General features: G+C 39.5%; 1 pseudogene; it reads right to left on the bottom strand.

The window, feature by feature from the left end:
* The window catches only part of LOC102851065, a 95,725-nt pseudogene that overhangs the window by 54,432 nt on the left and 31,791 nt on the right, over nt 1-9,502 (bottom strand).

The following is a 9,502-nucleotide window of genomic DNA, read 5'->3' as shown; positions in this document are numbered from 1 at the left end:
TTATAGAAAAAAAAATCAATAAAGCATAAACAATGATTAACACGGATTTAAAAAATTCATTTACATTTCATTTTTATTTCCTCCATTTTACTGTTTTTAATTGATAAATTTCAACAAACATACACTGTCCTGGATGCAGTCACCAAGATATGCCAAGAAATCTGGAGGACAACTAAGTTGATGAACTGATTGGAAAAGATCTATATTTGTTTTCATTCCAAAGAAAGGTAATCCAATAGAGTGCAGGAATTATTGAATAATATCACATGCAAGCAAGATTCTGCCAAAAAGTATCCAAAAACGACTGGAGCAGCACAACAGAGAACTGCCAGAAGTGTACGTTTAGAAGAGGCTGTGATAAAAAGAATACTAAAGCAAATGTTAGATGGATCTTGGCTGAAAGCAGAAAGTACCTGAGGAATGTATATCTATATTTCAGTGACTATGCTAAGGTATTTGACTGTGTGGATCATAACAAACTGTGGATGACTCTAAGAAGAATGGAATCCCAGAACATTTTATAGTGCTTATGTGAAACCTGTACTTGAACCAGGAGGCAGTTGTCAGAACAGAGTAAGGAAACACTGTATATTTCAAAATTGAGAATGGTGTATACAAGGGATGTGTCCTATCTCCACACCTTTTCAATCTATATGCAGAACAGATAATCTGGGAGGCTAGGCTGTAAGAGGAGAAAAAAGTGGCATCAAGACTAGAGGAAGACTTATCAACAATCAGCTTTATGCAGATGACACAACCCTGCTTGCTGAAACTGAGGAGGACCTGGAGTGCTTGCTGCAGAAGGCCAAGGACTGTAGCCATTCAAAATGGATTAAAGCTCAACATCAAGAAAACAAAGATTTTCATCACTGGACCAATTGACCCCATTATGATATATGGTGAAAAGATTGAGATTGTTAGCAGATTCAGTTTGCTTGGCTCCACAATCCACAACGTTGGTACCAGCAGCCAGGAAGTTAAAAGATGAATTGCACTGGGAAAGTCTGCAGTCAGGGACCTCTTCAGAGTACTGACAAGCAACCATGTTAGTCTGGAGACTAAGCCCCACTTGATCCAGGCCATAGTCTTCGTAATTATTTGCTATACATCAGAAACTTGGACAATGACTAAGAATGGTAAGTAGAGTTAATGCCTTTGAGCTGTGGTGCTGGAGATGAGTATTGAATATATCAGGAGAATAAATAGCTTGATCTGGAGAGGGTGAAACCAGGCTCCTTGGAGACAAGGATTTTGAGGCTTTGTCTGACATATTTTTTACATGTTGCAAGGAGAGACCAGTCCTTGGAGTGCGATATCATTCTTGGAAGGATGAAGGGACAGCACAAGAGAGGAAGACCCTTGATGAGATGGATTGACTCAATGACTGAGGTAATGAGGGTTGGTGTGTCAGAGACAATAATTTGGCACAAGATAGAGCTCATTTCAGAGCTATTATATAAATAGGGTCACTTATGAGTCTCAAGCAACTCAACGACACGTGACAACAGCAGCAAGTGAAATGAATGTATGATAAATATGTGTATTGGATAAATATATTAAGAACACTATTTAAGTTTTTGTATGCTGTAGGCTTGGAACCAACCCATAGTTGACCTCCAAGCCAGTTTTCATAGACAGTAAATCACAAGGGAAGAGATTTCCCATCTTTCTCTGGTGAAGGAGCTCATGGGTCAGAACCACATGTTTTTGGAATTGCAGCATAGTTTCTTACCACTAGGCCACCAGATTCAGGTACCTTTTATTTTAAAATAATTCAAAATGCAGTACTTTTATAGGAACAAAACTTTGTTCTGAAGAAATTGCCCTTTAAAATACCTATTATATATGTAAAGATTAACATTTTATACTTTAGCTAATCTTCAAAACTGAATTCCCCAAAGAATTGAGACTTATGATGTAACTAAAGAGGAACTGCAAGGATATACAAGACATGCATAAAATTTTATGAGTAAGATTGTTCTGACATTTGAACACATGAATATAGTCATTTCCAATTCCCTATGAGTGTTCATTCTGAACTCAGTCAAATAACTGTAAGATATGATGGTGATGACTAAAATGCATTTAACTCTATGTACCTCTAAGATCAGTCTAAAAAAAAAAACAAATGAAGAGCAATCTCAGAGACGAATCTGTGACCATGGGGGAATATTTTGTTTAATTCATACAATAATGATTGAAAGAAAGGCAGTGTGCTTTAGTTGCCGGAGTAGTTATTTTAAGCAAAGAGGTCTTTCATGACATAAGCTACTACATTCACTGTCTGGTTATCAGTTATTTAACTACATTGAGTTTTAAATTTCTCATTTTTACAATAGGAATAATAACAATCAATAATTTTACATAAATAATTAAATGTAAAATATGAACAATAACTAACATAGTCTGCAAAGTACTATTGTGGTTAGATACCTCCTATTTGATGCCAATACATGTCAACCTTATTTATGATAGTACCAGCTCTGTTCTCTGTTGTGTTTAAAGGCAGTACCAGGCACTGTGTCAATTCATCTCCCTTGGGATCTTTCTTTCATTGACCTTTTCTTCTTCCAAGCATGATGTCCTTTTCCAGTATTGGCCCATCCTGATAATAAAATCAAAGTATGGGAGACAATTTCTCATCATTCTTGCTTCTAAGTAGTATTCTGGATACACTTCTTCCAAGACAGATATGTTTGTTCTATAGATATTAAATAGTATGTTCAGTATTATTTTGTTCTTATTGTTGTTATGTGTCAATAAGTAGACTGTAACTCATAGCAACCCTATGAATAATGTATCTGAACCTATTATTCTTTCACACACTCACAATTCAAAGATACCAATTCTTCTTCAGCCTTCTCTATTCATTGTCCAACTATCAGATGCATATTGTGGTGGTGGTTGTTAGGTGCTGTTGAGTTGACCATGACTTATAGTGACCGTATGCACAATAGCTCTGAAACATGTTCTATTCTGTGCCAGTCTCATTCTCTCTGACACACCTACCATCATTACCCCGGTTACTATGTCGATCAGTCTCATCCAGGGTCTTCCTCTCCTGTACCGTACCTCCACTCTTACAAACATAACGTCCTTCTTCAAGAATTGGTTTCTCTTCCTAACACGCGCAAAGTATCCTTGCCTCAAAGGAACAGCTTGGTTTCTCATGCAGGACATACCTGTTAATTCTCTCAACAGACTATGGTAAGTTCAATACTCTTCTTCAGCACCACAACTCAAAAGCATTAATTCTTCTTCTGTCCTTTTTTGGTCATTATCCAGTTCTCTGATGCATAACATGTAATTGTGAAGACTATGTTCTGGATCAGGTGCACCTTAGTCTCTAGACTGACATCATCGATTGTTAGCATTCTAGAGAGGTCCTTGATAGCAAACTTTGTTAATTCATTTGGTTTCCTGAGTGCTAGTGCCAAAAGTGTTCATTGTGGGCCTGAACAAGCTAAATTGTTACCTATCTCAATCTCTTATCCATAAAACATGATGCTGCCAATTGGCCCAGAGGTAAGAATCTTAATTTTCTTGATATCGAGTTTCAGTTAATATTCAGAGTACAGTTGTTATCCCTCTGTAGCAAATGCCTCAGGTCCTCCTCAGTTTCGGCAAGCAAAGTTGTGTCATGTGCACAACATGCTTGTTGATGAACCTTCCTCCAATCTTGATCCCACATATTTCCTCATAATGTCCAGCTTACCAAATGACCTGTCCAACTCATAGAATGAAAAGGTATGAAGGGAGGACATATCTCTGATTCACTCCTTTCAGATTTAAAAAAAAACCTTATGCACAAAGTCGGATACATATTACGAAATTAAAAATTCCATTTCTTAGGTAAGGTACACCTTAGTCTTTAAACTGACATCCTTGGTCTTCAGTGCTTTAAAAAAGTCTTTGGTAGCAGATTGCCCAATGCAATATATTATTTGCTCCATTTCTTGAGTTTTGATGTGGGTGAAGGTAAGGTTGAATCCTTGACAACTTCAGTCTTCTTATAATGTATATTGATCAGTTCATAACAAACTGTGGCTGACTCTGAGAAGAATGGGAATTCCAGAACATTTAATCGTGCTAATGCGAAGCATATACTTCAACCAAGAGACAGTAGTCAGAACAGAGCAGGGCAACACTGCATGGTTCAAAAATTGGGAAGAGTGTACGCCAGGGATGTGTCCTGTCTCCATACCTTTTCAACCTGTATGCAGAGCAGATTATCTGAGAGGCTGGGCTCTATGAGGAGAAGCGTGGTGTTAGGATTGGTGGGCGATCTATCAACAATCTGCATTATGCACATGACACAACCCTGCTTGCTAAAACTGAGGAGGACCTCAAGCACTTACTGCAGAGGGTCAAGGACTGCAGCCTTTAATATGGACTGAGGCTCAATGTCCAGAAGACAAAAATTCTCACCACTGGACCAATCGGTAGCATCAGGATGGATGGCGAAGAGATTGAGATTGTTCACAGCTTCAGTTTGCTCGGCTCCACGGTCAACACTCTTGGCACCAGTAGCTAGGATATCAAAAACCGTATTGCGATGGGAAAGTCTGCGGTTAGGGACCTCTCTAAAGTGCTCAAGAGCAACGGTGTCTCTCTGGAGACTAAGGTGCGCCTGATACAGGCCATGGTTTTTTCAATCACTTGCTATGCATCAGAGAGTTGGACAATGACTAGGGAGGATAGAAGGAGAATTGACACCTTTGAGCTGTGGTGCTGGAGAAGAGTACTGAATGTACCATGGACTGCCAAGAAAACAAACAGATTCATCCTAGAGAGGGTTAAACCAGGCTGCTCCTTGGAGGCAAGGATTCTGGGGCTTCACCTGACATGCTTTGGACATGTTGTAAGGAGAGACATGTCTTTGGAGAGGGACATCCTGCTGGGCAAAGTGGAGGGACGGCACAGGAGGGGAAGACCCTCTATGAGGTGGATTGATTCAGTGACTGGGGTAATCGGGATGGATGTGTCAGAGGCAATGAGATTGGCACAGGATAGAGCAGGGTTTAGGGCAGTTGTACATAGGGTCGCTATGAGTCGCAAGCGACTCGACGGCACATAACAACAACAACAACATACTAAGATATACGTCATACTAGAAGTTATATTTTCTTCAGTCAAGTGCTTCAATTCCTCTTCACATGGTGGTTTGAATTCACCGTGGGAGAAAATGGATAATCTCCTCCTGAAGAGACTTTAAAATATTCTGGAGATTTAGTTATGAGTCTATTTTGATCTCATGGCAATGAATATGTTTTGTGAGTTTGATATTTTTTTTGGGGGGGGGAGGGTGGTTGATGTTGTTCAGCAAGCATAGTTTTACAATCTACATGTCTTGCCAAAAACTAAGACTGAGTAAAGTTGGTACTCAGTAAATCTTAGTATTTCTTATTGTTATTACTAATTGTGGTTGTTGTTGAGTACTGTGGAGTCAGAATGGACCTATAGCTGGCCCTCCAATGGGTTTTTTTAGGCAGTTAATTTCATGGGAAGAAATTGCCCATCCTTCTTCCATGGAGTACTTGGTGGTCTCGAACTGCATGGCTTTGGGATTGCAGCACATCTTCTTGCCACTAGGCCACAGATCTCCTCTATTAGTTATTACTAATAGAAATAATTCTATTTCTAACACATCTGATTCATTATAAGCACATTAAAATGTTAATCTAACAGCATACAAGAAAATGTAAAAGTTAAGAATATATTTTTTCTCTTAAACTGAAGTATAGACTCTGAAAGAAAGATGAAATTTGATTATAAAAATCCAAAACAATGTGGCAATTCAATTTTGGTATAGATCTGTTTATACCTTTACTTCTAAGATAATATCAAATGGTTTAGATATAAGACTATGGAAACTAGAAAAGTCTGGAAATTTCTCAGGTTCAGAGAGTTTCAAGTGAAAAAATAAAATTGTTTTGTCAAAACTCATCAGCTTAGTCATTACTTGTTGTTGTGTGCTGTCAAGTAGGAACTGACTCATAGCTGACTCTCCAGTAGGTTTCCAGAGGCTGCACATTGTACAGGAGAATGACCATCTTTCTTCCATGGCAGAGTTGATGAATTTAACTACATACTTTTGCTTTTGGGTTGGAAGTGTGACTCCTTACCACTAGGCCACCAGAACTCCTTTAATAATTATAAGTCAGAGATATTGAGTATCATTTTCAGTCCCTTGCTGAAACTAAGGAGGACCTGAAGCACTTGCTGCAGAGGGTCAGGGACTGCAGCCTTCAATATGAATTGAGGCTCAATGTCAAGAAGACAAAGATTCTCACCACTGGACCAATTGGCAACATCAGGATGGATAAGGAAGAGATTGAGATTGTTCACAGCTTTAGTCTGCTTGGTCCCACAATCAACACTCTTGGCACCAGCAGCCACAAATTAAAAGACATATTGTGATGGGAAAGTCTGCTGTTAGGGACCTCTCAAAAGTACTGAAAAGAAATGGTGTGTCTCTGGAGACTAAGGTACACCTGGTAAAGGACATGGTCTTTGCAATCACTTGTTATGAGTCAGAGAGCTGGACAATGATCAAGGTGGATAGAAGGAGAATTGATGTTTTTGAACTTTGGTGTTGGAGAAGAGTGCTGAGGGTACAATGGACTGCTAAGAAAACGAACAGATTAATCTTGGAGAGGGTTAAACAGGGCTTCTCCTTGGAGGCAAGGATTCTGAGACTTCATCTGGCATGCTCTGGTCATGTTATAAGGAGAGACTGGTCCTTGGAGAAGGGCATCATGCTTGGGAGGGTGGAGGGCAGGCGCAGGAGGGGAAGGCCCTCTGGGAGGTGGGTTGATTCGGTGATTGGGGCAATCGGGGTGAGTGTGTTGGAGACAATGAAATTGGCACAGAACAGAGCAGAGTTTAGAGCTGTTGTACATAGGGTCACTATGAGTCTCAAGCGACACTGAGTATCAGATAGTTGCGGGGGGTGAGGGGTGTTAAAGTAAGTATTTTTCATTTTTCTGGACCTTATTTCTTTCTAATGGAAACTTAGGAAATTAACAAGTTTTATCTGTAAGTCTTTGCAGAATATTCTTTGTTGTTTCTTATGACATTAATTAAGGCTCTACTAAAAATAAAATCTAACTGACCACATAGTATTTAGTTTCAAATTTTACACTGATAATACCACAGTTAAGATGGAAGCTGGAAGACCTAGTGTGCTGAAATCTTAATTATTTCCTTTCTGACTCCTTTTTCCCTTCACATCCTATATTCTACATTATCACAATATGCCTACTGGGGGACAGGGGTGAGAGAGCAGGAATAAAATGCATAGACAATGAATGCTCTCATGATATGGGGAAGGGATGATTAACCAGAAAATAATGATGATCGAACAGTATTCTATTCTGATTACTCCATTGTAAATCTGTTTTGACATAAGTTGAAGACTTAATTTTCTTTCTCACTATTATGGCTTGTGACTATCACTATTTCTGTAGAACAAGATTCATCTGACACCAGCAATAATATCCCTAGTGGCAGGTCCTCTTCTAAGCCCATGATGCATTTCTGGTAGCTCTCTGCCAATGAATTTTTCTAGTAATTTTTAGAGTCCTCTGCAATATTTTGCTTGTACAATCAACTTGGCACCAGCAGCCAGGAAATTAAAAGACATATTGCGAAGGGAAAGTCTGCTGTTAGGGACCTCTCTAAAGTACTCAAGAGCAACGGTGTGTCTCTGGAGACTAAAGTGCTTCTGGTACAGGCCATGTTCTTTGTAGTCACTTGTTATGCGTCAGAGAGCTGGAAAATAAGCAGGGAGGGTAGAAGGAGAATTGATGCTTTTGAGCTTTGGTGTTGGAGAAGAGTGCTGAGGGTACCATGGACTGCTAAGAAAACAAACAGATTCATCCTGGAGAGGGTTAAACCTGGCTGCTTCCTGGTGGCAAGGATTCTGAGGCTTCCTTTGACGTACTTTGGTCATGTTGTAAGGAGAGACAGGTCTTTGCAGAAGGACATCATGCTTGGGAGGGTGGAGGGCAGGAGCAGGAGGGGAAGACCCTCTGGGAGGTGGGTTGATTCGGTGACTGGGGCAATCGGGATGAGTGTGTCAGAGACAATAAGATTGGCACAGAACAGAGCAGAGTTTAGAGCTGTTGTACATAGGGTCGCTATGAGTCACAAGCGACTCGACGGCACATAACAATAACAACAACAACATAATAGTGATATTGTTTGATAATTTCCACACTCTGTTGAATTGTCTTTTGGGGGAGTGGCAATAGATGTGCACCACATTTCTTGATGCAACATAGTGAGCACATCCAGGGCTGAATCTGTTGAAATATGTCAATTAATATTCCCTCAATTTCTGGGGCCTCATTTATTTTTTCCCCCAATTCTTTCAGAACAGAGGACATTTTTTCCTTTGTTTCCATTCCTTCTTAATTATATGCAACTTCCTGTAATTGTTCTCTACCAGCAAATTCTTTATTGGTACGGAGATTCTATGTATTCATTCATTCCATCTTCTGAAGTTTCCTAGATTATTCAAGATTTTGCCCATAGCATCTTCCAGTGTTGCAACTCAAAGCTTGAATTTGTTCTAAAGTTCTTTTAGCTTGAAAAATGACAAGCAAGTTCTTCCCTTTTGATTTTCTGACTCCAGCTCTTCGCACATTCTGACCACAACAACTTTGAGAAGAATGGGAAGACCAGAACACTTGATTGTATTCATGAGAAACCTAGACTTAAGAAACTACTGTCTGAACAGAGCAAGGGGAAAATGCAAGGTCTAAAAGCAAGAAAGGAATTTGTCCGAGATGCATACTTTCTCTAACCCTTTTCAATCTCTGTGATGAATAGATTATTCTAGAGCCTGAACTTTATGAAGAAGAATGTGAGATTAGGACTGTAGAAAGACTCATTAACAACCTGAGTTATACAGGCGACACTACTTAGCTCCCTGAAACTAAGAAGGACCTGAAGTACTTCCTGCATAAGATCAAGAACTGCAGCCTTCAATATGGGTTGTATCTCAACATCAGAAAAACAAAAGTCATCATCACCAGGCCAATTTGCAACTTCCTGACAGATGCAGAAATGACCATCTTGTTTGGATCCATATCAACATCCTCGGCACCAGTAGTCAGGAAATCAAGATGAGTTGTATCAGCAAAATCTGCTGTCAAAGACCTCCCTAAAGTGCAAAAGAGTGGCAGTGCCAGTTTTGAGACTAAGGTGCACCTGATACAGTCCATGGTCTTTTCAATTGCTTGCTATACATCTGAAAACTGGTCAATAAATAGGACTGGCAGAAAAAGAATCAATACCTTTAAGCTGTGGTGTGAAAGAGTGTTAAACATTCCATGAACTGTCAGAAGAACAAACAAGTCTGACCTTGAGAGAGTGAAAAAAGGTTGCTCCATCAGGGCAAGGATTTTTTTTCTATAATTATATTTTATTAATTTTCATAAACATTTACAGAGATTTTGAGTTTCCATTCATTCACCGCTGCACCATTCTCTCTACC

Source organism: Elephantulus edwardii, unplaced genomic scaffold, assembly GCF_000299155.1.
Source record: "Elephantulus edwardii isolate Elephantulus edwardi_28Jun2011 unplaced genomic scaffold, EleEdw1.0 scaffold00025, whole genome shotgun sequence".
Classification (NCBI taxonomy): Eukaryota; Metazoa; Chordata; class Mammalia; order Macroscelidea; family Macroscelididae; genus Elephantulus; species Elephantulus edwardii.
The sequence above is the reverse complement of the archived record's forward strand: the minus strand, read 5'-3'. Positions and strand labels throughout refer to the sequence as shown.